The 27,046-nt window shown below is 29.3% G+C and overlaps 1 long non-coding RNA gene across 8 annotated transcripts; it reads left to right on the top strand.

Annotated features, from left to right (window-relative positions):
• Positions 1–11: 11 nt before the first annotated feature.
• LOC107454057 (uncharacterized) lies at positions 12–27,046 on the top strand. Of its 8 annotated transcripts, none has more exons than XR_011636011.2 (6): positions 13–224; positions 3,581–3,656; positions 6,972–7,099; positions 17,217–17,350; positions 23,120–23,183; positions 24,856–27,046. It is a non-coding gene; the product is annotated as an uncharacterized LOC107454057 (long non-coding RNA). The 8 variants fall into 8 exon arrangements; XR_015428519.1 differs by lacking the exon at positions 3,581–3,656 and adding an exon at positions 1,008–1,223 and having other exon boundaries at positions 18–187; XR_015428522.1 differs by lacking the exon at positions 3,581–3,656 and adding an exon at positions 1,008–1,223 and having other exon boundaries at positions 43–224.

Raw genomic sequence — 27,046 nt, 5'->3', positions numbered from 1 at the left:
AATTGCACAGATATATGCAACAGCAAGAAACTTAGCAAAACAAAAAATTTGATCTCTTTCTGATTCAAGATTCTAATTATTATTTAGTCTTTCTGAAATAAATATAGGAAATTAACTTTCTAAATAAATATAATTCCGAATTAGGATGAGTGCTCCTACTTTTAATGATGCAAGTGATGCAGAGCAGGTTGAGTTTAATTTTTTATGTATTCTGCAATCAGCATGTGGGTATAGGACTGTTTCTCTCATATTTCTTCTAATTATTGTATCTGGGTGATTTTTATTAATTCATTCGACTATAATATGAAATCAAATTATATTATTAATTTAATTTCATATTAAAGTTGAAAAAATGTGAATCATTTGTAACAATTGTAACGAACCTTGCTGTTATTTTTTTTATAGTAAATGATATAGTAGTTACAAGTCAAATGACACTCATGTCTTTTGAGGGGTCTGTTAAAAATTTTATGAAATTATCGATATTTACTAAATTTTGCTGTAAAATTAAGTGCATAAAGTATTGAAATTAAATTTTAAAAGAAAACTGGGTTTTAAAACAAAAAATATTGTGATGGATCTATTTTCAAGACAAAATATTGGGGTAGAAATACTTAGAGATATTTTTATATTGGTGCTAGTCAGTTTATCTAGTTTTAGTGAACAAACAAGTATTAACTTTGAAATATGTATATTATTTTCTTGTATCAACTATAAGTAGTAAACATGCAAATCAATGAACGGATGTAATTTTTGACAGGTTTTCATTATTTTTCTCTTTTTTTTTTACCACTTAAAGCCTAATTTTATCATGTTATGGTAAAACTGGTTATTAAAATCTAACCTTAACCATATTATTCCAAATGTTATTTTAGTGTTCCAGACATTGAAAAAGCACTTGATTCCTAAACGATCAGTTTTAAAAACCAACTCTAAGGGTATTACTGAATTAATAGATTAAATCCCTTTTTCTGCTATCTATTAAATCTCTTTTTCTATTTGAATAGTCTTGGAGGCAGTATTTGAGAGGAGAATTCAGATGAAGGATTTCTGGCTGATTTAGAAGATTTGATTGGCTGTTGCAAATTATGACTTCATGATGCTAATGAAGCTAGTAAAGTTGCTGCATTATTTTTCTGGGAAAAAACGAAGGATTGTATGATTGAGAGTTTTCTTTAAAGAATAATTGCTGCATGTGGCCAGCTCCAAATCTATCTTAATGAGTAAATATCTACCTGATTTTTTCATTGCAGGTCCACATATAAGTAAAACAAGTACGAGATGTTCACAAACACATTTAATAAGGAAGACACAGATAGACAATCAAAATAACAGCTACAATTCCAAGAGCTCTGCACTCTTTAAAACCATAAATCCATCTACCGGTTCAAGGTTAATGCTGTTTAGAAGAAATTTGGTTATGTTAAGGACCCTTCACAAACTAATTTATCTTTAATCGAACCCCTCACAAATTTGTTTATTTTCATTATTGTTTTGTTAATCAAATAAACTCTTCCTGGGAAAGGTGAAAGACAGTTCGAGACAAACTAAGTTTTCCTAAGTTAAAATTCCAAATGTGGTATTCTAAGAAAATATTTCTACTTTTCGTGTGTGCATTCTTATTAATATTAAATCATTTTTTTTATAAATAAATAATTGATCAATTTGTATTTATTCATAAAATTAATTAATAGAATATTATATAAATAAAAATTAATTTCTGGCAATTTTTTAAATAAAATATTATAAATTTAGGAATTGTTTAAATTTACTTAATGCGTAACACATTAAAAGTGATATGTTACTAAGTTGCATTATTTAAAATATACCAATTGAAATTATTAAAAGTGAGAGTAATTTTGTTTCCATTATTCGTTTGATATGAATATTCTGAGTTGAGGAGTATAGGCTAAATACCAAATATTTGTATGTTGCATCTCTGATTTAGTTGCAGCAATTGTTGAGCTGAATCTTGTATCTATTTACTATTTAGAAACGTCTTGCAAAGGTTTTTAGCGATTTTTGCAATAACTGGTCCCTCTTTGCACAAATTCACAATAGCAGGACCCTGGTTGAAAGAATGTGACTTAATGCTTATTTTATATTCACAAATTATGAGTTGTTTTTTTCAAAATTTTACAAAAACAGGAGCTTTCACAAAATGTCTGGACAGACCCCTGTAATGCCTACACATGTACGCATAATTCAGAGTAAAAAAGACCACTGTCAGGGGTCTGTCCAGACATTTTGTGAAAGGTCCGTTTTTCGTGAAATTGTGAAAAAATTACTCACCTTCTTTCAACCAGGGTCCGCTATTATGAATTTGTGCAAATAGGGTCCGTTATTGCAAAAAAAAAAAAACATTTTTTTCAAGGAGTATTTAAATTGTAAAGACATACAAGATTATGCTCAACACTATAAAATTATAATTAAAAAAATTAAATTTTAAAAAATAAACAACAATTGCTGCTTCTAAATTAGAGATGCAACATACAAATAAGTGATATTTAGCCTATACTGCTGAATGCAGAATATTCATTTCGGACGAATAATGGAAGAATCGTCTGCCGAAGACAAAACTTAATTCGTTTACATCCATCTTTCTTGTTTTCTGCCCAGAAAAGGGTTTATTTGATTAACAAAACAATAATGAAGATAAACAAATTTGTGAAGGGTCCGATTAGAAGAAAAATCATTTTGTGAAGGGTCCGTTTTTAAGTTAAAATATTTTGTGAAGGGTCCGTTTTTATGAAAAGATATTTTGTGAAGGGTCCATTAACAGACCCAAATTTCTTCTAAACAGACCCCTGACTGTCCACACATGGTTTTATTTTTCTAAAATAACAAATGATTATATGATAGTGTTTTCTTTAAAGAATTATTAAAATAGACTCAAATTAAATTCAAACTTATAATTTTTTCTTTAAACCATTTTTTTTTTTTTCATTCAAGGGAAAAGATTGCATTTATAATTATCATCATGATTGCATCTCATTATTTTTACTTTCTATAAATTATTCTTTACTTTTTATAATGTTTTATGGTACGTTAGCATTAATTTTAGTCTCGTGTTTTAAAATTTTTTTTTATAGATAATATAATTGTTTTTAAAGCAATATGAAGCTTTTTTTTTAAAGTCATAAACTTAGTATAAGTAGTAAAAAAATACTGTAGTCTAAAAATAAATTATTGGTATTAATTTCTTTGAACTCAGCCAACCGACCTGTGTAGGGGCAGGGAACTAACCTTACATCAGAAAGGTTCTGGGTTTGAATCCCGGGCAAGGCATGGCTGTTTCATTCTCTATATCTGTGTTCTATGTCCTTCTCCTTTGTGTGTGAATGTGACCAGTTAAGAGTTCCGAAGAGCTGTCACAGTTTATGTCACAAATGATTTTTCGAACAACCATTTTTCTGAAATGAAACTTGAATGATCTTATGATTACCTGATCAAGGGGTTGAATAATAGCTGTAGTGTTGGGTGGCAAAAACACAAATTTAATGTTTTTCAAACACAAGTCCTCATCAGCAGGGTGCTCAGAACAATTGTCTAGAAGTAAGACAACCTTTTCATTTTTCAGCTCCTTGTCCCATTCAAGAAGAAATTTTGTGAAGATGCTGGATGTCATCCATGCGTTATAGCTGTTGGCATAACTGGTGGGCAGGTGTTTTACTCCTTTGAAACATCAAGCAGGGAAGACATTTACGCGCTATAGCGCGTAAAATACGCAAAAAATTGAAATCGGACGCAAAAAAATGATCGCTACGCGTCCCGCGGGACGCGTAAATTTTTGAAGAAAGTTTATCAATTTCCCGACTTTTTAATCTTTGATATCGAAACATTTTAATAAAATTGAAAAATTGGGACGCAAAAAATAAATCGGTATGCATCCTCGGTATATAAAAAAAAAAAAACCCTGTCTCCAGAGTTAGACCAACACATGTTAGACACACAGGTGGGAAACCAGTTCTATGACTCAAAATGTTGACCATTATAGCACTTAGAGGAGATATTAGGGTAGAGAGAGCTAGTCTATTGTTTGGGCTCTGAAAACTTGTTCCAAGATGGGGGTTTCCATTTTGGCGAAAAATTCATAGCTGGCGGTCGCATCGTACAGGAATATTTTCAAGAGTACTAAAGATTTTTTCTCTCTTTTATTTTATTTTGAATGCTTTCCCAATTTTATTCGTGATTGTAAAAGATAAGCTTTCAAATAAAAATACATTATAGTATGTGTGCTACATTTAGTTATTTACTTTTAATTTCTTAATCTTAAAAAGCTAATAACATATTATTTAAGTATGACTTTGCCAGACAATGAAATAAAAATAATGATTTAAACGATAGTTAAAAAAGGCACTAGCATAAATATTAAAACCCGGAACAAGGCAAAATAAACGGAATTCAAAAAAAAAAAAAAAAACCTAATGATAAAATTTATGAATAGAAAGAATTAATTTATTGAGTGCGAAATTTATCGCGAAAAGAAAAAAAATCAAACATAGTGGAATCAGAAAAACAAAACTGTAATCTGCTTCATAAAATAATCCTATGTTTAAATTAATAAACAATTCTCCTCTTATTTTTTTTTTTTTTTTTTTGTTGATAAAAACAACATTTTTAATTACTGCAGATGTGATTCCACACCAAGAAAAACCGCAACCAATTGATACCGCACTTCCAAAGAATGAGAATTTATTCAAAAGAAAAAGATTTTATTTTTATTAGTTGATGTCAAATAAATATATTTTTCTCTTTTCTTTTTCTGTTCACTGATATGCATGCAATGCATTTTCCCCACCCCCCTCGTAAATCAAGCAGAAAACGAAATCAGCATGCCACACCCTTGAGTTTGATTGACGGCCTAAAGGAAAAAATAAAACATTCCTCCCTTCCCTGCCTTCAAGGTCACAGAGGAAATGACGTTTCTCTGTGTAAACGGGGAAAAAAAATTTTCCCCTTCCTTACATTTTCCTCTACTCAACTTCAAGGATGAGTCCAAATTCCGCTTTTTTCGTTCTAGTTTAAAATGGTGGGAAAATCGAGCAAAATTTTTCCCAGTTTTCTGGATACCGGAAAAATGGTTCTCTACTGTATTTGTTTAAAAAATTATGTAAAGGACCCATTTTTTTTCAAAAGGACCCAGTTTTTAAAAGTCATGGGTCCCAGGGACCCGGGATTTTGAAAGCCTAGTGTCTTCCCTGATCAAGGTTTTAAACTGTTTCCTATCACTAAAAGTTTTTTTCTCTCAGTTCCTGTCATGTTAGCAGCATGGTTAGTCTTTCCTCTAATTTTTTTACATCCACCTGTCAATTCATTTTTAAACAGCAGTGTGTGTTCAGGAAGTGCTCAGAAAAATAATCCTGTTTCATCTGTGTAGAAAATTTGCTCTGGTTTATAGTCTTTGATGAGTGTTGGCCACACGTCATTTACCCAATCGGCAGCAGAGCTAAAATCAGCATCTTTCTTTTCACCGTGCAATTTACGAAAGACAATGTTGTTACGGTCTTTCCATCGGGTTAGTCACCCATCTGTAGCTTTAAAATAAGAATCACCAAATAAGTTAGCAAAGTCCTGTACTGTGTGAAATAAAATTTCACGGGAAATTGGAATTCTTCGTTCATGTGCATTTAACAGAGCCATTTCAATTTCCTCCGATTTTCCTTCACACTTACGCTTTCTTGACAGATTTCCATTCTTTTTTATTTCCTGGGAAATATTTATCCTTTGTTTCAGAATATTGAAAAGAGCAGTTTGGGAAATCCCAAATTTAATTGAAGCTTCACGTTGACTACATTTAGGAAGCTTATCATAGTTTTGCAACACTTCGAATTTATCTTTAAGACTCAAATCCTTCCTTTTTGGCATGCTGATAAAATTTAACACCAAACGAACTTAAAAATGATATGTGCCCTAACTCAAACTATAATTTACTCAAACGGCTTAAAATGGAACATGGGCACAGACAGTTTTTGGAAATCTATTCATGTTCTCTGTTAAGATAGATGACAAAAGAAACTTCTCTCCCTTCTATGATTCATTCAATAAAAAGTAAGATAAGAATTCGACCCCCTCTTGAGTGAGATAGGTATCTCCAAACTTCATTCAAGTCAAGGAATTGACATTGATAAATTGATTTCAATGAACTCCCTGCTTATCACCCACATTTTTCCTTAGCTCTTACACTATGTACATCACAGGAAAGTGCTAACCACACCTGTTTCACAGGTTTGTGAGTAAGTGTTGCTTCTTCTAAAAAAATCTTTAAACTTCGAAAAAATAAAATTTTCTATATAAGAACAAAAAAAGGCTGAACTATTGCACTTTTGATTTATTATGTAGTCAAAATTTTGATTTTAAAAAGCAGCGGCATTGATTTTATTAAAGGATGTTTTTAACATGTATTAATATTGTAACGATTCATTTCTTGCCGATTTGATTTTATAAAGCGGCTGGTTTTATATCCGGTGATTTTATTAGCAACGGGCACTGTAGTTCCAAGTGCCCGCCATTAAAAAAATTATCCATTATTACCAGTATTTGAAACTTTATTACTTATTCTAGGTTTGTCTGAACTCACTTTTTCATTTATTTAAATTAGTTATTAAGGTGAAAGAGAATTTGCAATGAAAAGTTTCCCATGTGGTATGAGGTCCTCTTAAGCGTAATTTTGCATTTAATAGTATAAAAATAATTCTTGACCTTCTGTCAGCGCTTACTATTGTTTGGACCAAAGCTTAATGTTGCCTTTTACATTTAATCATGAGGTATACTCACATAACATGGTAAATTAAGAAAATATTTTTGACGAAATTATCGAGATAAAAAACAGTGGGTCCGAACCAATTATTTTTTGCTAACCTTGTATTTCTACTTATCAAATTCTTTCCTGATAGCCTTTAAAGTTTGAGCCTATGTCAGTGATCAATTTGTTTGTCATTCATTTTATTGATGCTGAATCTTTTTTTCAGATGCAGAATGTACTTCAAACCCTCCTTTTAATGGTTCTACATAGTGAGAGTGAACCACTTATTCACACATTTTACGAAAAGCTTACAAAAGCTCCTTCCTCTAAAATGGCTGCAGTTTGACGGAAAGTGTAAGTTTTGTTTTAATGCTGAGCTCTGAATATGTTTGGATATGTATATGATTCTGAATGTTTATGTATTACTGTATCTTAAAAAGTTTTTGTAACAAATTCAGTGTGAAGGAGGATATAGGCCCATACTTGTACAGTCCGCAAAAAAAAAAAACGAATCACCCTGAATAACTTTCGTTCTAATGATCGGATTTTCACGAACTAAGTGTCAATCTTAATGGTTCCTGGGGGTGACCTCAAATATGTTAGTTAATTAGTGCTAGCTATTAATTAAGTTACGAAATCAGACACAAAAACGTACTTTCTCTGAATAAACATATATTTTTTTTTACATATTTGGAATCTAGACCCTTGAATTAGTGGGGGTAGACAAAATTTTAAAAAAATTGGGTGGTAAATTGGGCCGCAATAAAGGTTTATATATTTGGCGATAGTCCAGAAAACCGCCAAAAAAAGTCGCCTGCGCAAATAAATATTTTAAGATAACCCATTGACTAATTCAAAAGAGGAGTGCTTAATTTTACTAGGTTGCTACGCAACCAAACTCTAATAGTAAAAAAATTGAAATAATGTTCAGTGATTGCTCGGAGGGGCTTAATTTCTTGTTAATAGAAAATATCTCGAAGTTTCCAGGCCATAAACAATTTTTTTAGGGGATTTCTGTCCAAAAAGCAAAAAAAAAATTATTTTAATCTCCTTTGAAAAGTAAATTTGAATCGATTTATAAATTATTTATGATAGTTTTTAGAATTTAAATACATGAACTTTTTATCTGATATTATTTAGATTACACTGTTTTTACTATATTTATTCGAGGATTTTATACTAAAATAAAATGAGCATAACTTATTATAGCTATATACAAAATTTTAGGGATAATCATTTTTACAGTTTTAATCGAGTCTTCTAGGCAAGAAAGTTTGAGGAAAAAAAAAGTGCTTGAAAAATAAAATGTAGATTGTATAATAATTCTAATGCACATTCACAAGGCTTTCTATAATATACGATATTTCTTTTTTCTATAACTCAAGGAATTGCTGAATGTTTAGTGGCATTTTAAAAAGATTGAAATATGTTATGTTTAAGAATAAGATATTGAAATAATATGTTGCAAATTGTAGGATTCATTGCTTAAAAAATCGCTTCATTCTACTAGATATTTAGGTTACATCGTTTCCTTTGGATAAAGATGATTAGCAAATAGCATCCTCATGTTTCGATACATTCTGAAACTTATACGTCCGCAAATTCACCATAAAATGTCGCACAGCATATTCTTCAATTACGATAAGCTACATTTACCACCAAATACTGCTACTATGGTTATTTTTGCTTTCTTATATATATCTGATGATCTCTTTTTAAACAGAGCTCGTAAGATCCTTAAGATACTGAAATGGGGGCACAAAAACTTAAGAGATAAAATATTTAATTTCATTAACTCAAAATATCTGGTGTCAAAATGTTAATTTTTAAGTTAAATATAACTTTTACAATATTGATGTTCTTACATTTTTAAAGATCATATGAATCCTGATAAAATATTAAAATGCATATGTTTACTTTAACTAGTGTAAAATCCTTATCAAAATAATGATCAAGACCCAAATGTAAAACAGTATAATTGACGATAAAAACTCAACTGGCTTCAAAACATATGAAGAGGGAAGTAAAAGTCGACATGTTTCGAGTTTTCAAATATAATCGCCCATTCTCAAGACTTGTCAGGCTTGGATAACTTGTGACTTTTATTATTGGACGCTCAAAACATGTCTATTTTTATTATCATCTATTATTTTTTTAAATCAATGAAGTTTTTATATTTTCGATTCAGTTTCTTGGGATTATCTATTTAGTTACACAACATATTAAATTATTTCACTCGATATTAAAATAAGTTTTACATATGTTATAGGCACAGGTTCTTAGATTGAAAAAATAATAATTCACTACTTTGTAAAAAAAATAATGCAGTAAAAAAAAATTTTTTTTTTTTTTGCTGCAAGCCTTAACATTTTAGTTTAAGGTCATAAAAAAATTCCGTTTACAATTGAAATTTCAAAAGTCGAATGTGAAAATGGAATGTCCCCTAGTACCAGGAATCGAAATTAAATACTAACAAGGACAACTTTTTTAAACAAGTTAGCGTTTCCGTCCTACTCGAAGTTGTTTGAAAAGGTATTTTTTATATATCGATTCAAAAGTTTATTCTACATATATTTCAGGGTATACTTTCGGAGTATTTCGATCGAGTTTATTTTTACACCCTTATTTCCTTGAAATTATTAAATAATTTACTTAAAATAAATTATTCAAGCTACATGATTTAATGCATTTATAGTATAATAATAAACGGAGCTTCCGATGCATATCCTTAACCTTAATACCGCTATCATTAAATAAATGGAATAAGCTTAGATAAATAATAAAAGTTAATTTTTCCCTCGTGTAATTTTCAAGGAATAATATGTTTCGATCAAACAGATTTCATTCTGGAAATAGCGAAATTATTGAGTAGGTCTCTTGGAGCAATATCATTCTTATCCTCTTTTGACGAAATATAGGAAAAATTAGTTTTCACAGTTTCTGTAAAAAGTATGTTAGCCTACTTGCCACGTTTTTTTTAAAAAAATTTTTTATTAAAATAAGGTTGGAAATTGTGTATTGTGTGCACAGCTTCGGAATCCTTACAAATTTCAATTTTTAGTATTTCCTGATTAACAAAATAAGGCATTTTCCTGATAACAAATTATACTACAATAATATCTTGGAAATCATGTTAAAGTAAAAAATTAAACTAAATAGTTTAGTGTATTATCAGAAAAAAAAATCTACTTGGTATCATAAAGAGTAAAAGATATAATGAAATAATTAGTGAATCACACGTGGTCAGAAAATTAAAAATTTAATTTCACAACTAAGATAGTAGGACGACATTTAAGATACTGAGATATTTTAAGACACTAAAAAAATTGGCTACGTATTCCACAGCTTTTTATGTTCGGTATCTTTATCCTCTTTGTAGTGACTTATAAAACATCAACACTATTTTAGATAATCTAAGTTGAAGTCACAAGAAACAAAAAAAAAGACAATCAATAATTTATATTCTTTTTTCAAAAAAATAGTATGCTAAGTAAATAATCAGCTGTTTTGCATTAAATAATTTTAAACAGCTGAATGTTTTTAATTTCTTAACAAGGTTTTATTCTTAGCTAGCAGACAATAATTCTTTAAAAAAAACTTGACTATAATTTGAAAAGGAAACCTAAATTAAAGAAAATCTAAATTAAAGTTCTAAAAAATTATTAGTATATTAATGAAGAAATAATAAACGTAAAATGGAAAAGAATAAGAATTTTAAAATGTTAAAATTTTATTAAATAGTTGGTAAAATAGTTCTGCGATACACTTCCGGAAATTTCTTTTAAGATTAGGATGATATAGGGTAAACCAACAAATGAAGGAGCATTTCATAGATATTTCTTAGAAATAAGATTTTAAACGTTTTAATTTAGATTGATTGGTAAGAGTAGCTTACTACCTAACAATAGGAAGTTCTTTAACAATGCATTTAGTTATCTGGTCCTTGAGTCTTCTCTGGAAAAAGTTTTGAATTTGTTAGTATCTGTTCAACGCCTTGTTTCTTTGACAAAATTATAAGGTCAGTGTTTGTTGTTATCCGTTTAAACTACAATTAATTGCATATAATAATGCTTTTTCTTTTCATTGTGAAAAAAAGAATTCAAAATATGGTCATTGAATTTACGTTTCATTTATTTTAAGCATCATAACATAAGCAAGTACTGAGATTAGGGGGTGTTTATTAACTGGATTACAGAACGATGAAAAACCAATGTATAAACAAGTGTTCCTTTATTGGGATTTTTTCAAGTTAATGAAAATAAAAGAAAAATTTTAATTTTCTTGTACCTTTTGTCATATTATAAATCAAAATCATGTTAAAAATAAAATAAAAAACTTCTAACCAGTGAAGGAACAGGCATGTTCCTTCACTGAGAATAGATTTCCCAGTGAATGAATAGTATGTGTGAAATATGATATTACTTGGATAATTAGTAGTTCAGCGACATAGAGGACTCCTAAAATTCAGTTAAATGTTGTATGAATAGTTCCTATAACTATTTCATTTAAATATGCAAATTTAATTGCTAAATTTATTTAAAGAATTATAATAATAATTAATTTATTATTTATCTTTATAAATGTAGTGATTAGTTATTACATCATACCTTAGACTCCTTAATAAACTATGTTTATTAACTAAATATAACAACTGAATATAATAATAAAAGTTTGAATGGAATCTTTGCAGGATTTTGTGCCAATAATTAGCTAAATTATTATCCTATTGCCGTCTTTAATGTCCTAACGGGAACTGGTAGGAAAAATCCATTTAAAGACAATTATCTAGGTGAAAAATGGATGAAGTTTTTTTAAGGCGACATCCACCGATAACTCAGTGCAATGCGAAGATAATTTCAAAAGGCAAAACTTCCCTTAGAGAATAATATTCGTAATACTGGTTTTAAGAACTTCAGAGAATCTTTAGGAGGGAAGTAGCCCTGGCATCCTTTTATAAAGTGATTGCATTTACAATGCGAATGAAACAAGAGTTGAATACTGCCCTTAAACGGGAAAAATCTGCGTCCTTAAAAATTATAAGGATTTATATTCTAAAGTACCTAGGAAAGAAAAAGTACCTCCATTGGTAGTTTTTCCTTACAGAAGAATTCGTGGAGATATTACAGAATCAGTCCCTGCTACATATTTCATTGGAAAAAGCTATTCATGAAATGATACGATGACCGCAGCAACATTTTACAAATATATTGCAAATGTTTCTACCCATGGCTAATTAAAAATGCAATCAAATTCCTAATTTTGCTTCTTCTGGATAGGTATAAATCTCATATCAATTTGAAACTGAGCAAGTTTTGTTCCTCAAAATAAATTTTCTGGTTTAGTTTTCTACGTAATTCTTGGAAATCTCGTTAGATCTTGAAAACAAAAGAATTGTAAAACAATATGTCTAGAAAACTTTACATCCATTTTTAAATAAGATTTGAGGCATCAACTGATGAAGTTAAAATGCTTTTATGAAATGCGATATTTTTTCATTCGATGTAGAAAACGTTGACTGTAACAAATGCATGCAAAACAGACACCAAGAGTTAATGAGCAAGGCAACTTATCAACAAAACACATGCTTCGAGAGTAACGATGCGCTATTTCTTCAGAAGCTTGAGAAGGAAATCTCACAAGTTATGTTGCAAATTTTTAAAGGAACATTGACAGAAAAGTTTAATCTTCCAAATATCCAATAGCCTGCGCTTTTCTCAATATTGAAGAATTTATTTCAAAAAGAACAATTGTATAATCAAATTTTGGCTCTGAAGCTGAGACAACTAACATTAATAATGAAAGTATCTTGAAAACCGATTTTGAGATAAATCCTCTTGAGGCATTGTTAGTTGCAAAAACGATTGGTTTCATAAGTAACTACTAGATATAAGTCAATGAGAGATGGGTTTTACTCAAACTTCGAAACTCCTTTTTCTCATTTATTATCCAGTGAGGAATTCTTGAAATGGAACTGGAAAATCAAAAGAAATTTCGAAGATACATTTACATTGGCAAAAAATTTGGAAAAAAGAGGAAGGTTAAATCAGAAGAAAAAGAAATAAATTACTCATGACGAAGAGAAAAAAAATACTTAAAAAGATTTTAAAAAAAGGCTTGAAAAATATGAGGAAAAGATTAAACAAAAAAATGATCGAATTATAATAATAATAAAAACATCATCAGATTACACAATGATAAACATTCATAATTTAGAACGGACTACTAAACTGTGAGAAAAAAATGAAAAACATTTTTTTAAAATTATGTATTCAAACATATTTTACTTTCCATTCCATGACTGAAAAAAAAGTAAAATTTTCCACATTAACTATGGTTATATGTCGTAATTCCAAGAAAAATCTTGTTTTTAGACATTTGTGTGGCCTATGGATTCCTAACGAGCATCAAACATTATCAAAATTAAGTGTTCATTCTCTGGAAAATTTAGTGCTTATTCACTGGTAAGAACTGTTCCTTCACTTGGTCATCTTACTACTTATTATTTAAACCACCAAAAGATTAAAACAATATTATGTAAGTTATCTGACTTTTTTTTTACATAATTTGCATTTAATAACAAATATGTCGAAACCATCATTTAGCTAAAATTACAAATTTTGAAATTTTTATGAATTTTTTTTAAAGGCAAGCTAAGCTTAAGTGTTCCTTCATTTTTTAGTTTACCCTATAAGATGTTGAGAAATTTGCGATGTTGTGAGAGATGTTTAAAAATGTTGACTACGTATTTTTATTAATATTTATAAAATATATATTCAAGAAATTGATAAATATATTATTCCAAATCTATGCATACGTATGTATATTATTGAAATTGTATCAGTTATTGAAAAACAAAATAAAAAAAATAAAAAATAATCACATTAAATAAGCACAATCTGGTGTATTCTATCAGAAGCACGCTTTTTTAAAACTAGACATTTGTTGAATAAAGTGTTTTTTATTCAAAATTCTTTACTAAATTGCAAATAAATTATTAAATGACTAAAAAAGAAACATCGTATTTCATAGTGTGAAAGAAATAAAAATAAAAAGATTAGCAAACGATTATTAGCGAAAAAAATATGAATGAAATTTTACGCTACGCGCGCGAAGTCAAGTTCCTCCCAAGTTTATCACATTTTAATATTAATCGCCCCAATTAGTTATTTCTTTATTGTCGCCAAATTATTTTTTTAAAAATAATTAATTTTAATTTTTCTCAGCTTCTAATAAATAAAAACAGTTGAAACTTTAGATTTTTCAATTGAAAAATATGTAGATTAATATGGTATAAAAAAATTCATACCTTATAATTCAATATTTTTTCATCCTCACTTTAATTAAATAATAAAAAATAATAAATAATTATTAAAAATTATTTTTTGCATGAAATTATCTTTGGGTAAATGAGTTTTATGAGTGGGTGCAATTTTTTTTGAATTGCTTCATTAGTTTTGAAAATATGACTGAAAACGCAAAAAGCGAAATTAACATTAAGGGGTACGAACTTTGAATCGCTCTCCTGACCAAACTATGGGGACCACATTTCCCAGATTGCGGCTACCCCCTATATTTTGAAGATAAGAAATCCAAATATGTAAAAAAAAATGCATGTTTATTCAGAGAAAGTACGTTTTTGTGTCTGATTTCGTAACTTAATTAATAGTTAGCACTAATTAATTAGCATATTTGAGGTCACCCCCAGGAACCATTAAGATTGACACTTAGTTCGTGAAAATCCGATCATTAGAACGAAAGTTATTCAGGGTGATTCGTTTTTTTTTTTGCGGACTGTACAGTTTGTTTCTATAGTTGTGCCATTCCTTGGTTTTAAGGCTTCCTTATTTGATCCAAGTTTTTGGACGAAAATTGTTTGAAATTGAGGAAAACCTTTTTTTGTTTGGATCTTGAATTGTGTAAACTAGGGGTGCACAACCTTTTTGAGTGAAGGGCCACTTGCACAGCAGGTTGACTAACGAAGGGTCGCCCATGTATTTGGACATGTTATGTTAACAGCAAATGTAGTAATATTTATTTAAACATTAGTGTTCTAATTTTTCTTATCTATAAACTTAGTAATATATTTGAAGAAAAATAAAAAAATAATACTTTAAATTTTTTTTTTTTACAAGTCTCTATATTTAACAATTCTATGTAGTTATTAGGCAAACAACTGTGATTTTAATAGTAAATTCACATTTTCGTGAATAGCACCTACACATTTTATATGGTGTTTTACCTACACATAAAATATGGATAGGTCGTAGTACAGCAAACTTAGATTTGCAAATTTTTATGTTTGGGTGCATCTGTTTTGATACTTGATATGCTTCCATCAAGGTGGCTTTGTGGGCTTTCTGTTCATTTTCTCTGACAATCATACACTTAGCTCTACCAGAAGTCTGGTAAGAAAGTTTATCAGATCTGTAGAAATTTATTACAAGCCTTTTTTGTTTCATCAGAAATTTTGTTACTAGGCTATTTCTTTTGTTTTAGTAGTAAGGTCACAGAGTATGCGGAGAGCAGTACGTTTTCTTGGAGATGCACAGTTGGCTTTTTTAATTCCTTTCCCAATGCCTAAGGAATACTATAAAGAATATATTGTAGTTTACAAATCACGCATTGCGATTCACAAAAGAGAGATCTAAGAATTAGCACTCGTAATTCTCATCAAAATGATTTAAGAATCACACATAGCTATTCTATATTAAATTCTTTTGAAACACAAATTGCAGTTTTCCTCATAATGTTTAAAATTCACATGAAAACTCTTAGCTAATCACGCAACAGAATTTATATTGAAGTGATTTGTGTATCACACATTGTGATTTACGTCTTGTTAGTTTGTGCATTTTGTATCATTTGCTATTCATGTTGCTCCGATTTAAGAAACATATACCGCAATTCAATTTCAATTTACCTATCATACATATAGTATATCTAGATTCATATAAATGTGATTTAAATTTCAGCTTAGTGAAAAGTACACATATTCACAAAATTTTAATAATCAATCTTCATATTTTATGGATATATTTTAAAGAAAACAAAGCTTGTTAAGTTTTAGTTATCTGTAAAATATTGTTCTACAATAGATTTTATTATGTTCAAAATACATTACTGATATTCTGAAGTAACAAAATAGATAATTTGTTATAAAAATTGAAACAGATATGTTAAATGGATATATTTTGATATTTTATCTAATTTTATACATTTCCTGTAACCTAAAATTTGATCTAACATATTCAAAAATAGTATTTATATTTTAATAACAATACAATCACAAATGTAATATGCATTATTCAATAATTCAGTTTCATTAATTCTAATTCACTTCATTAAATTTTTTATGAAGATTTCATGTAAATTTTGACAATTAGATTGGAATGTTGTCTAAATATCACCAATACAGTCATATATCATTAAGAAAATTACATAAAACTCTTTTTTTTTAACTATTCTGGTCTAAAATAATAATTTAGACTGTTTCAGATTTGAAAGAGCTTGCTATTGTCTAATTATTTGATTTTCAATTTATGAATAATTTAGGAGATTAGTATTTAGTTGTAATATTTTTCAAATGTGAGTTTTGAAAAACAAAAGGAAAACTAAAACAAAAAATATATTTTCACTTTTATTATTAATATAATGACTTGTGTGTATGTTATGTTCAAACTTACATTTGTTTTATTCCCCCCAAAGTGATATCAAATTCTTGCTATATATAGTATATTATTTACAGTCTGTGTTATCTATATGTTATACTAGCATCTGTATCAATTCAATGGAAATATAGATGTTCGCTAAAAAAATATCATGCAAAATATTTAGACCTTCCTTGTTTAGCTATAATCTTTTTTCAATTTATTAAACTTATTTTTAATATTACAACATGGTGCATAGCATTTTTAAAAGGTGCTTATTTTTGTTTTTTAAACGTTCTTTAAAGGTGCTTTTTTCATTGGGTGTTTTTAAAAAGTGCTTAATTTTCCTTTTTCCAAATTTTTTTTTTTTACCATGTCAATTTTCACCACGTAATATGCAAAGGCATGATTTTTCACATTGTTCAATTCAGCGTTTTCACAATTCATTCAATCCAATCTATTTTAATGTACGGTTGATCCATAGCGCATGAAAGTGCTTATAATTTTACAGGTTTGGTGAAATACTTGCGAGTTCGCATGGTTGTCTACTGAGTTGGGTTCGGTGAAATTATTGCATTATTATGTGCAACTCTGCTGCGTTTTGCAAGATATTCTCAATTTCATGCTTTATTTTCCACCCTTTGAAATCGGACCGAAAAATCTCTGAATCATTTTTTAATGGCTAATATAATTAAGAAAAGAGTTCTTTGACAAAAACTAGTTATTTTATCATGATCATGTAAAGTCTTTGAAAATTATTTTGCATTTTGTTAACGTATATAGTGCTTAAAAATATTTTTAATGGTGCTTATTTTTGTTGCAAGATTTGGCTATGCGCCCTGTACAAGTTATCCACAGTATACTTTTGCAATGTGCAGTTACAGAGAAAAGAAGTCGGAAGCTGCAGAAATGATGCAGCTGGATGGATATACTTTAGATTATGTTGAACTAGTGCTTGGTAATAAATTTTCTATATTTCACTTTATTTACTTGGTTTTCTAGTTTGTATTTAATTTATATGCATAAACTCCAATAACGAAACTTTTATATCTTATAAATTATTCTAAATAATTTGTACAACCAATTTGATAGACCTTTAACTGAAAGGAAAAAAAGCATATCACATGATTATTACACTAAACAACTAATCAGAACCAATTAATGTCACTTCAACAAATGGCAGATTTTTAAACTTTAGCGATTAAAACTCAGCATAAGTCTTGATGGATTTTTCTTATTCTGGTTTATTTTGAATATAGAATTTTATATAAATAATCAGTGCTGAACTGCACACTCAGAGGCTGTGGTGGTCATAGTGTAGCTGAACAAATATGAACTCTAGTAGAAAACAAAATTGTTTTGGGCCATCAGGGATATGGATAATCAGACTGTATTTTTAAAATTATTTTTAGAAACATTTTATTTGTAACTATTGTCCCATATGTAAACTACATTGAATTATTTTACTTACTTTTGATATTAAATCTGACCATTTTGTGATTAAAAAAATTGATATAAGTGTTGTTCAATTTGATTTAAACTAATAAGATTGGTATAAATTTTTTATTTTTTTATAACAGTCTTTGAACCGCTGGCCCAAATTTTTGGTTCTCGAATACTAATATTCAACACCATAGCCTTATAATTTTGAACCAATCCAGACGATGAGGAAACTCCCAAATCTGTACCCTCAGAGGAATGGTTTGTTATGAGAACATGGAGGACTTTGTGACTCGACAGATTTAATGTGCATCAGTCACCGTTGGAGATCGAACCCGAAACATTAAAAAAAATGGATATTTTGTCTCCTTCAACGTTTAGAGTTAATATTTTGGAACTTTGCTTGGAAATAAATGGATGAAATGTTAAAAAAATATGCCTTTTTCAATAGTTTTCTAAATTTAATGGTTAACTACAGAATAAACTTGATTACTTATCTTGTCTTAAACTGCCTTATTTTTGTTTGTGAAGAATTGGACGAAAATATTATTAGAATTTTTTATAAATCTTGTGGTAACTGGTAGTTATTTTTATCAAAAAGAAAAATAAAACAAACAATATTTATTAAATTGAAAACATTATTATAATCTAAGATATATAATACTCCAACTTTATTGGTTTCCATTAAACTGAACACCTTTGAGAAAAATATTATTCAAATTAAGAGATGCCACTGCCATGAGTTTACCAGGGGTGATTGTGGTCCGGGGGTACCCCGGAATTCCGGGTTTTTCGTATTATCGTTCCGGGTATAAAATCGGGAGATTTACCTTTCAGTTTCATCAAAAAATCACAAATTGAATAGAAAGTTCGCAAAATAGCGATAAACGCTCTTTTGTAGCAACCCTCAGGCAAGGATTCGTACTACGCTGGTCCGAGGCTAGGAGCAGTAGTGGAAGGCGGGGGAAGGGGGTGAAGAGTGTGAGAGAGGAGAGGAAGAATTCGTTTCTTCTCCTTTCGCTTGTGTTGGGAAAGGCATGACGCTGGAGGGTGGATTGGGGAAAGGAGAATGCGTGACGTTGTTGCGGGGAGGGATTGGGAAAAGAAAATCTTTACTGCTTGGCGAATTTTTTGGAATTAAAAGCAGAGGCTGTAGGTGTAGGGTTGTAGATTTTAGTTGCGCGCTGCACTACTTGTCAGCACGTGTTAAAAATTTCACTGCCGAAAGATTTTCCTCGTGCACGTTTTGTGTTGAATATTCGGCATGCATTTTTAAAGTAATTTCGTTAATCACATTTTTTAAGTAAGCATGAAGTTCTTAACAGAAAAGGATGACATTAGCGATCTAGAAAAAGACTGCAAGAATAAGTTTCGTTTTGAATGGTTAGTTAAAAAAGACATTTTGGAAGAAGAAATCAATGTGTGGTGCCGCAAGATTGATACACCAGGTACATGTTTCTGTATTGCGTGCAATACATCAATCAAATATCACAATGAAGGGTTTAAATCATTGATGAATCATTCTGGAACAGTTGTGCATAAGAAATGTCGTCAATCTGTTAAAAATTCCCAGATTTTAAATTCCCTTTATCCTGAATCAGAAAATCTGACTCATACTGATGAATCACGTACTGTTGATTTGGTCACTCGAAAATCTAGGGCTGAAGCTCTTGTTCTATCATTTTTGGCTGAACATTCAATTCCTTTTTCTTTAGCTCCACAAATTGTGGAGTTAACTAAAACGTTATCACGTGATACGATGGCCTTAAATGCATTAGACATCAGTAGAACAACAGCATCATATAAGCTAAAATATGGACTTGCGAAAACAATTAAAGAAAATCAGTATGAAGTTTTAAAGAATTCTTTTTTTTTCTCTCAACATTGATGAAAGCACTAATAGAGCCTCTGAGAGTATTTTAGCTGTACTCGTTAGATACTTTGCTGAGGACCAGCACAAAGTGATTTTGCGACATTTAGCTTCAATTAAATTGCCTGCTTGTAATGCAGAATGCATTTATAATTCTATTGTTTCAATTTTCAGGGAAAATGGAGTGCCATTTTCAAATTTAATTAGTGTATTAATGGATTCCTGCAATACAATGCGTGGGGAAAAAATGGTGTTGAAACGAAAATTAGATCCATCAATGCTCCACATTTGTTGGACATAGATGGAGAAACATGCCATATTGCGAACAATTGCTCAAAACAATTTACTGGGCCATTTTTGAAGCATTTGGAAATTTTATGTGACAATATATATTTTGATCTGAAGAGTGCTGATAAAAGGGAATTATTTTTCCAAATTTGTTCATTTCTTCAGATGAAGTTACTGAAACCTTTAAATAGACCTGACCACAGATGGCTCTATGTGCTTCAAGTGCTTGAACGTCTACAATATTTATGGGATGCTCTTTTAATATTTTATTTTTCGTGGGATGGATTGGACAGAAAATTGTATGAAAGTGATATTAAGAAAGTTTTTTCTAGAAGACAACTTTCTAATGAAGAAATTAAAAGTCTTCAAGATATTCAATTACAACTGGAAAAGAAGCATCTCACTGATGATGGAAGAAATAGAAAAAAAAAGAATCATTCAAAGACTTTTTGTTGAGCAGAGAAAGACATTATTACAAATTGGTATTTATCAAGCTGTTTTGCCTCATTTTAATAAATATGTTAAATTATTTCAATCAAATGAATGCCTATTACATGAACTACATGTTCAAATGTTTAATCTGACTAAGCAGTTCTTTGCTTTTTTTTTTAAGCATGAGCTTTTGTGCAACATTAAATGTTATCAGGATGTCTTAAAAATCGACCCCACAGATTCTAAAAATTATTTGCCTGACAGACTCATTTTCTCTGGAATGAATGCTGCAGATACCAGTAAGAAAACAGATTCTACTATTCAGGACTTCTTAAAGGTGTTGAAAAAAAGTTACTCTAACTGTGCATCTTATATGCAGAAGAAGTTACCGTTGAGCAATCATTTGTTAATTAAATTATCTGCTCTCAATCCTGTTCTGAGAGGAGAAACTACAACTTTTCTGGCACTGATGAAGCTGGCAGAATTTTTGCCAAATGTTATTTCAAAGCAAGAACTACTTAAGCTGGACTTAGAACTAAGGCAGTATCAGACTGATGATTCTTTGGCTTTTTTTGAAAGCAAGTCTATGATGGAGTATTGGTCAAAAGTGATTGAACTTAAAGAAGGCAATGTAAAAAAATATCCTATTCTTTCAAAGATGATTAAAGCTCTTTTAACATGTTTTCACGGACCATCAGTTGAGAGTACCTTTAATTTGATGGGTGACATCATGTCTGAAAATAGAACTTCTCTTAATATTGAATCCATAGATTCTATTCAAACAACAAAATATTATCTTTCCTCTCTTAATGCCAGTACTTGTGAGGTTTTTGGCTCTAAAGATCCTGCTCATGAACCACTTAACCGTGAATTTGCTCATAATTTGATCTACAGTTGGTCGAATTACCAGCAGTCTCTTGCAAAAACTGTCCCTAATGCTACTACTATTCATGTATCTGAGAGCCATGTGGATTCTCCACCTTCCTGCACTGCTAAATCTTCTCCAGTTCAAAGTAAAAAGCACTGTGATTCTCAAAAAGAAGACAGAAAAAGAAAATTGGCTCTTGACTCTCAGAAAGAACATTTGTCTAAGACTAAACAAACAAAACTTTCATCTTTCTTTAAGAGATAGATATTAATTTAGAAATTTGATGTTTTTGTTTTTTATTTTGAATAGAATATTTAATTTTTACTTTAAATTAATTTTGAAATTTAAATTATCTGTCAGTTTGATTGCATAATATAATTAATCCATTTAATGAAATTTATGAACAGTTTTATAAATGATTAAAAATTATATGCATATTTTTGTTACAATTGAAATGTAGTTGTGTCAAGGAGATTGTAAACATGTAACTATTTAGAAATACATTGAGAACAAAATCTTAATTTCTAACTATTATTTAATAAATTTTATTAATTAATTTTAACATGCAGTTCCAATTATGTCTTTAAAACTGTATGTATTTCACTTATTATGTTTAAATTGGTTGAGTTTTTGCATATAAAGTTTTCAGGGTTTTTACTTCATGTCACAATCACCCCTGGTTTACAGAGTTAGGATTTGAGTTATGATTTAGGGTTTTCAGAGTTAGGATTAGGGTTTTGTAAAAACTGAATTGTAGAGTATAATTTTGAATAAAACAAGATAAAACAATAACGATAAAACAAGCAGAATAATTTAAACATCAAAGTCAGAAAATATAAGAATGCTTATAAAAACATACTAAAAAATTATCTTTGTTGTATGAAACTGAAGTATGAATTATTTGTTATATGAACTGAAGTTTATAGTTTGAAACTGTACTATGAAAATCGTTCACAACAAGAAATTCATTTCCCACAAACATCACTCATCAAATGAAATGAAACTCATGTGGAAGTAAATCTCTGTTTCAGAATACTTTTATTTATTTTAAACAGTTTTATAAAATGTTTTATGATATCTAACAAACCAGTGGTCCAATTTATGATAATTTTCTTCAGACTATTACAATTCATTGTGTGAATTATGCCTGATTTATGTATGAAAAATGATACAAAAACTGTTCATTTTTCATATATAAATCATTTGTAAGGAAATTTATAAGAATAAATTTCCTTATAAACTTATTTTTTCGATAAAATTGTGCAGTTTTTTAAATAGTTATCCAAAAGAAAGCAAAATTTAACATCGTAAATCAAAAAAAATTGCCATTGAAAAGTTAGAATAGAATTTTCACGTGTTACTAATTAAATAAAAATATTAAATTATAAGTTTATGCTTACAAAAAAGAGACCTTTGGAGTAGTCTTATGTATGAGATGAAAAATAACAAAATTAATTTTATTCTGGAATTCATTTGTAATGAATTTTGAATAATCACAAACATGACTCTCTTGCATGCAGGGACAGATGCCTCTCTAACTACGCAACTGCTCGAGATGATAGCTTAATATTTTTAAAATAGTAAATAATTGATTTTCTCACTATCAATTCAAATAGCTGATTCAACAATTTTATTCTCACTTAAATATATATTTTTAAAAAATTACCGTGAATTGACTGTTTATTTACAAAATAAACCTGGTTGAGGTTTCTTTTCTAGCCCCACTACTCTTTAGCTATTTCTGAAAAGTTTTGACACAAAAATATAATTATCGAACCATAATTCTCTTCTATCAATTCTAATATTTATTTTTCTTTTCTAATATTTAGGTTATATTCTTGGGAACCTTCCGCCTGAAAAGCATAACTTGGTAACTTTGAAGGGTCTGTTCTGGTATGCATTCTCACTATCATTATTGATTGATGTTTATTTGAAATTTAGTTTGTACTTCGCGGAATGATTGCGGAGAGGCTAACTGCCAATGTTTTTAGTTCTAATTATTGATTTATCTAAATTTCTTAAAAGCTATTTAAAGATCTAATCAAAGAATGAAACTAATTTACAAATTCAGAAAAAGACAAAATGAGTAAGTAACATTTTAAATAATAAATCAAAGTGGAAAAGCACTTAAAGTTATATTGTGATGAACAAGATTAATTCTATTCCTTTAAGTGTTGGTTTTTTATTTTTAATCCCTTTGTGCCTTATTTGCAAAAAGTCGAGCAGTCGGCACCAATGATTATGTTTTGTAATTTACACAAGGTATATTTTAGATATTTTTATTCTCTTCAATTTTGGTACAAATCCTTTATAAAAAATAAGATTGAATGAAATAGTCAGTGCCAACATTCAAGATTATTAATAAAAAGATTACAAGATGTGAGCCTCAGATTGCATTTAACTAATTAACCAGTGTATGTGAGAGCGTTTGAATTGAATGTAAAGTCTTCTAAGAAAAAGAGTGCACCTCCGATTGCCTATAAGTAACTCACCACTTTGTGTTAGAGCACAAATAAAGTTTTATGCGAATGGCATGTTCTGTTAAGAATTAATTTTGAACTTGATACCATACAGTGTGCCATGCCACTTTCACAGGATGCCATGGCAAACAGTTTGATGACCACTGCTACAAAAAATTTAAAAAAGTGACTTAAAACTACTTAATTACTTAAAAATGTAATCATTTTTTGATGTCTCTGTGTTGATTCAAACACTTTAAGTTACTAACCAATTTGTATTAGAGCATAAATAAAGTTTTGTGCGAATGGCATGTTGTGTTAAGAATTAATTTTAGACTTGAAATGGTGGATGCCACACTCACAGGATGCTATGATGAACAGTATAACCACTGCTGTAGTGTATCTACCACTACAAAAATGCAATTTCAATTCACTGGTATATAAAACATGTTAACTAGATTCTATGTTAGGGTACCTATGCATAGATGAAGGTTTACATTGTCAATAACTACTATTCCCACGTTTGTGACCCAAACGTGATGTGAACCCACCTACCTTGAGAGAAGCTACCACTTCGATACAAACATGCCTACTTCGATGGATGATTCACATTGAACAGTTGACTTGCTACTTGTGACATTCTCTACCTCCTCACGCTGTTGCTACTCAGTCTCGATCATACGCGTCTTTGGCCTGACTGCTAATGGTAACACAAAAGGTTCACGACCGTGAACTTAATACAGCTCTCACAATCAGCTGTCAAAAAGTACGATGATCTTAATACAGCTCTCCCTGCTTCTCACGAAATAGCGATTAATCAACTAGGGGTATCCGTTCATCGAATTCTATCACATATATAATTCTGGTGGAGGGAGTACTGTAGTGTATCTACCACTACAAAAATACAATTCCAATTCACTAGTATATAAGACTCGACTCTTTGTTGGGGTTCCTTTTTGGTAGATGAAGGTTTACATTATCGATAAATATATCCCCACAACTGCTGTAAAAAACTCAAAACTACTGAATTACTTGAAAGTGTAACCATTTTTCGATGTCTCTGTGTTGATTCAACCACCTTAAATTTACATTTTGTTTATTTTCAGCTCTTCTAGTACTGTTGAAAGATCAATCCCCAGATGTGAGAATCAGAGTAGCTGAAGCATTGAGCTGATTACACCATTATTGAGTTTAGACGACTTCCTTTGTTTGTTCTGCCTACAAGAACTGAAGAAAAAAATGTGCTTGCAACCTTTTTTAAAATAAAAAAAAACACAACAACACATATATACATATTTATATACAGTTTTCAATGTGTTGTGAGATTATTGTTAGAGCAAGGAATGCCAATGGATATTGGAATTTCTACGATGATCACAAATTCCAATTTTTTGACTCATGTAAAAAATTTAAATTACAGAATTTTTATTGTGTGATTTCTTAAATTTAATTGCCTTTATTAAATGTTAAGTTTATTATTGTTGATTTTAATATTCCGTTGCCTATTCTGTTGTGACAAAATTGAAACCTGATCATTTTGTTCAGTTATCATTGGAACTTCATTTACAACTTTGTTTTTATAATTCCTAATAGTGTTGGGATCAAATTGAAATCTGATAATTTTGTTTGGTCACTGTTGAAACTTCATCGACAACCTTTTTTTTTAAAAAAAATTCCTGTTTCATGATTAGTTATTATAAAAACTTTTATTATCTGTTTATTACCCAAAATATTTAACAACTATGTGAAAAGTTAATTTTTAATGTTTTACAATTTTGTATTAATTATTTTTATTGCATTTTTTGACTAGTATGGTTTAATGTAAAACATACTATGAAGGCGAATGTAACTTATTTGTTACTTTATAATTGCAAACATAGTTACATAACGTTTTAAATATGTTTATTATTAAATGTTTTACACATCTAATTTTGCATAATAATCAAAATCTATGTAATAATGGCAGAGAAGAGAAATAAAGTATAATAAATAAATATAGCTTTAAAAGGTTATAGGTTTTTAATACAATTAGATAAAAATACAGAAGAAATATTTTACAGGTACAAAATGCCTTCAAAGCTTTAATATTTTACCAAAGGCAACTAAGAAAATCTAAATCATTGTTAGGTAAGAATCATGTTACAATCAATAGAACAACGAGCATAAGTTTGACCATCAAGATTCTATGGTATTTCATTCAATTTGGTTGATTAAATGGAACACTGATATTTCAATTATACATAGATATTAGTTTATTAGACAACTGTGTTTCCTTTTCTCTATGAATAATAATTATATATATATTAAAATACTTTTGATTTTTTTTCTTCATGAAACTGGGGTGCTTTATGCTTACCATAGAGTACCTTATACCCAAACTTTCCTGAGATAATGGGGTGCTTACCAAAATACCTAAGGGACCATTGTGGCCCCTCCTGTCGTACTAGTTAAAAGTTCTATATATACATACATTTCTATTAAGCTAACTCATGAATGATTAAATGAGCTCTTAAATTGGATCAAATTATGAAAAGTCAGAAGTACTCAACATTTTTAATAAGTTACTTTTTAAATTACAGAGCAACAAAATACCAGAGGGGTATTTATTAAAATTGCAAGTGTAAATAATGAAAACTGCAGCTAAGAAATTTTTGAGAAACCAAGAATTATTAACTTTTTATATTATTTCTTTTTTTTTTAGAGGTTGCAATGTCAGAAGCTAAGCAAGCCAAAATTGATTTAAAAAAATTTATTATTAGTTCTAATGCTCTATAAAAAAAAATTTCTTTTTTTTTTTTTTTTTACTACAAATAATAAATACTACATATTTTTGGGATTTTATGTGCTTGCTACTAAAAATTATTTTAAAACGTTTTAAGATTATTTTGCTCTAAACAAATATTGGCTTGTCTAATTGGTAGATTTAAAAATATGTAAAATGATGCTAAGTCTCGCGTTTCAATGATAGTGTTAAAGATTTTTCTGTATAAAGAAATAATTCCTTTCCTTTGTCTACTGACTAACCCTCTTGATTTTTTTGGGGGGGGGGAGTCATCTTTGTTTCTCGCTATCACAAAACAAATTTTCTTCAAAGAAAAAATCATTCCATTAAATGTTCTTTAAATTTCTGTTGTTATGTTTAAAAAATAGGGCCAATCTGTACTTCAATGTTAATGTTTGCTTTACTTGTGAATAACCAGTTGTGTTTTATTAGTTTGCTTCTTTTTGTCTAATTTTCTTTTAATATAATTTTTGAAGAATTACAATAAAAACATATTATTTTTCTTACAGTATAAA

The sequence above is a fragment of the Parasteatoda tepidariorum genome, chromosome 1 (assembly GCF_982258835.1).
Source record: "Parasteatoda tepidariorum strain Cologne lab strain chromosome 1, Ptep-v5.0, whole genome shotgun sequence".
NCBI classification, from domain to species: Eukaryota; Metazoa; Arthropoda; class Arachnida; order Araneae; family Theridiidae; genus Parasteatoda; species Parasteatoda tepidariorum.
This window is presented reverse-complemented; position numbering and strand designations above follow the sequence as displayed.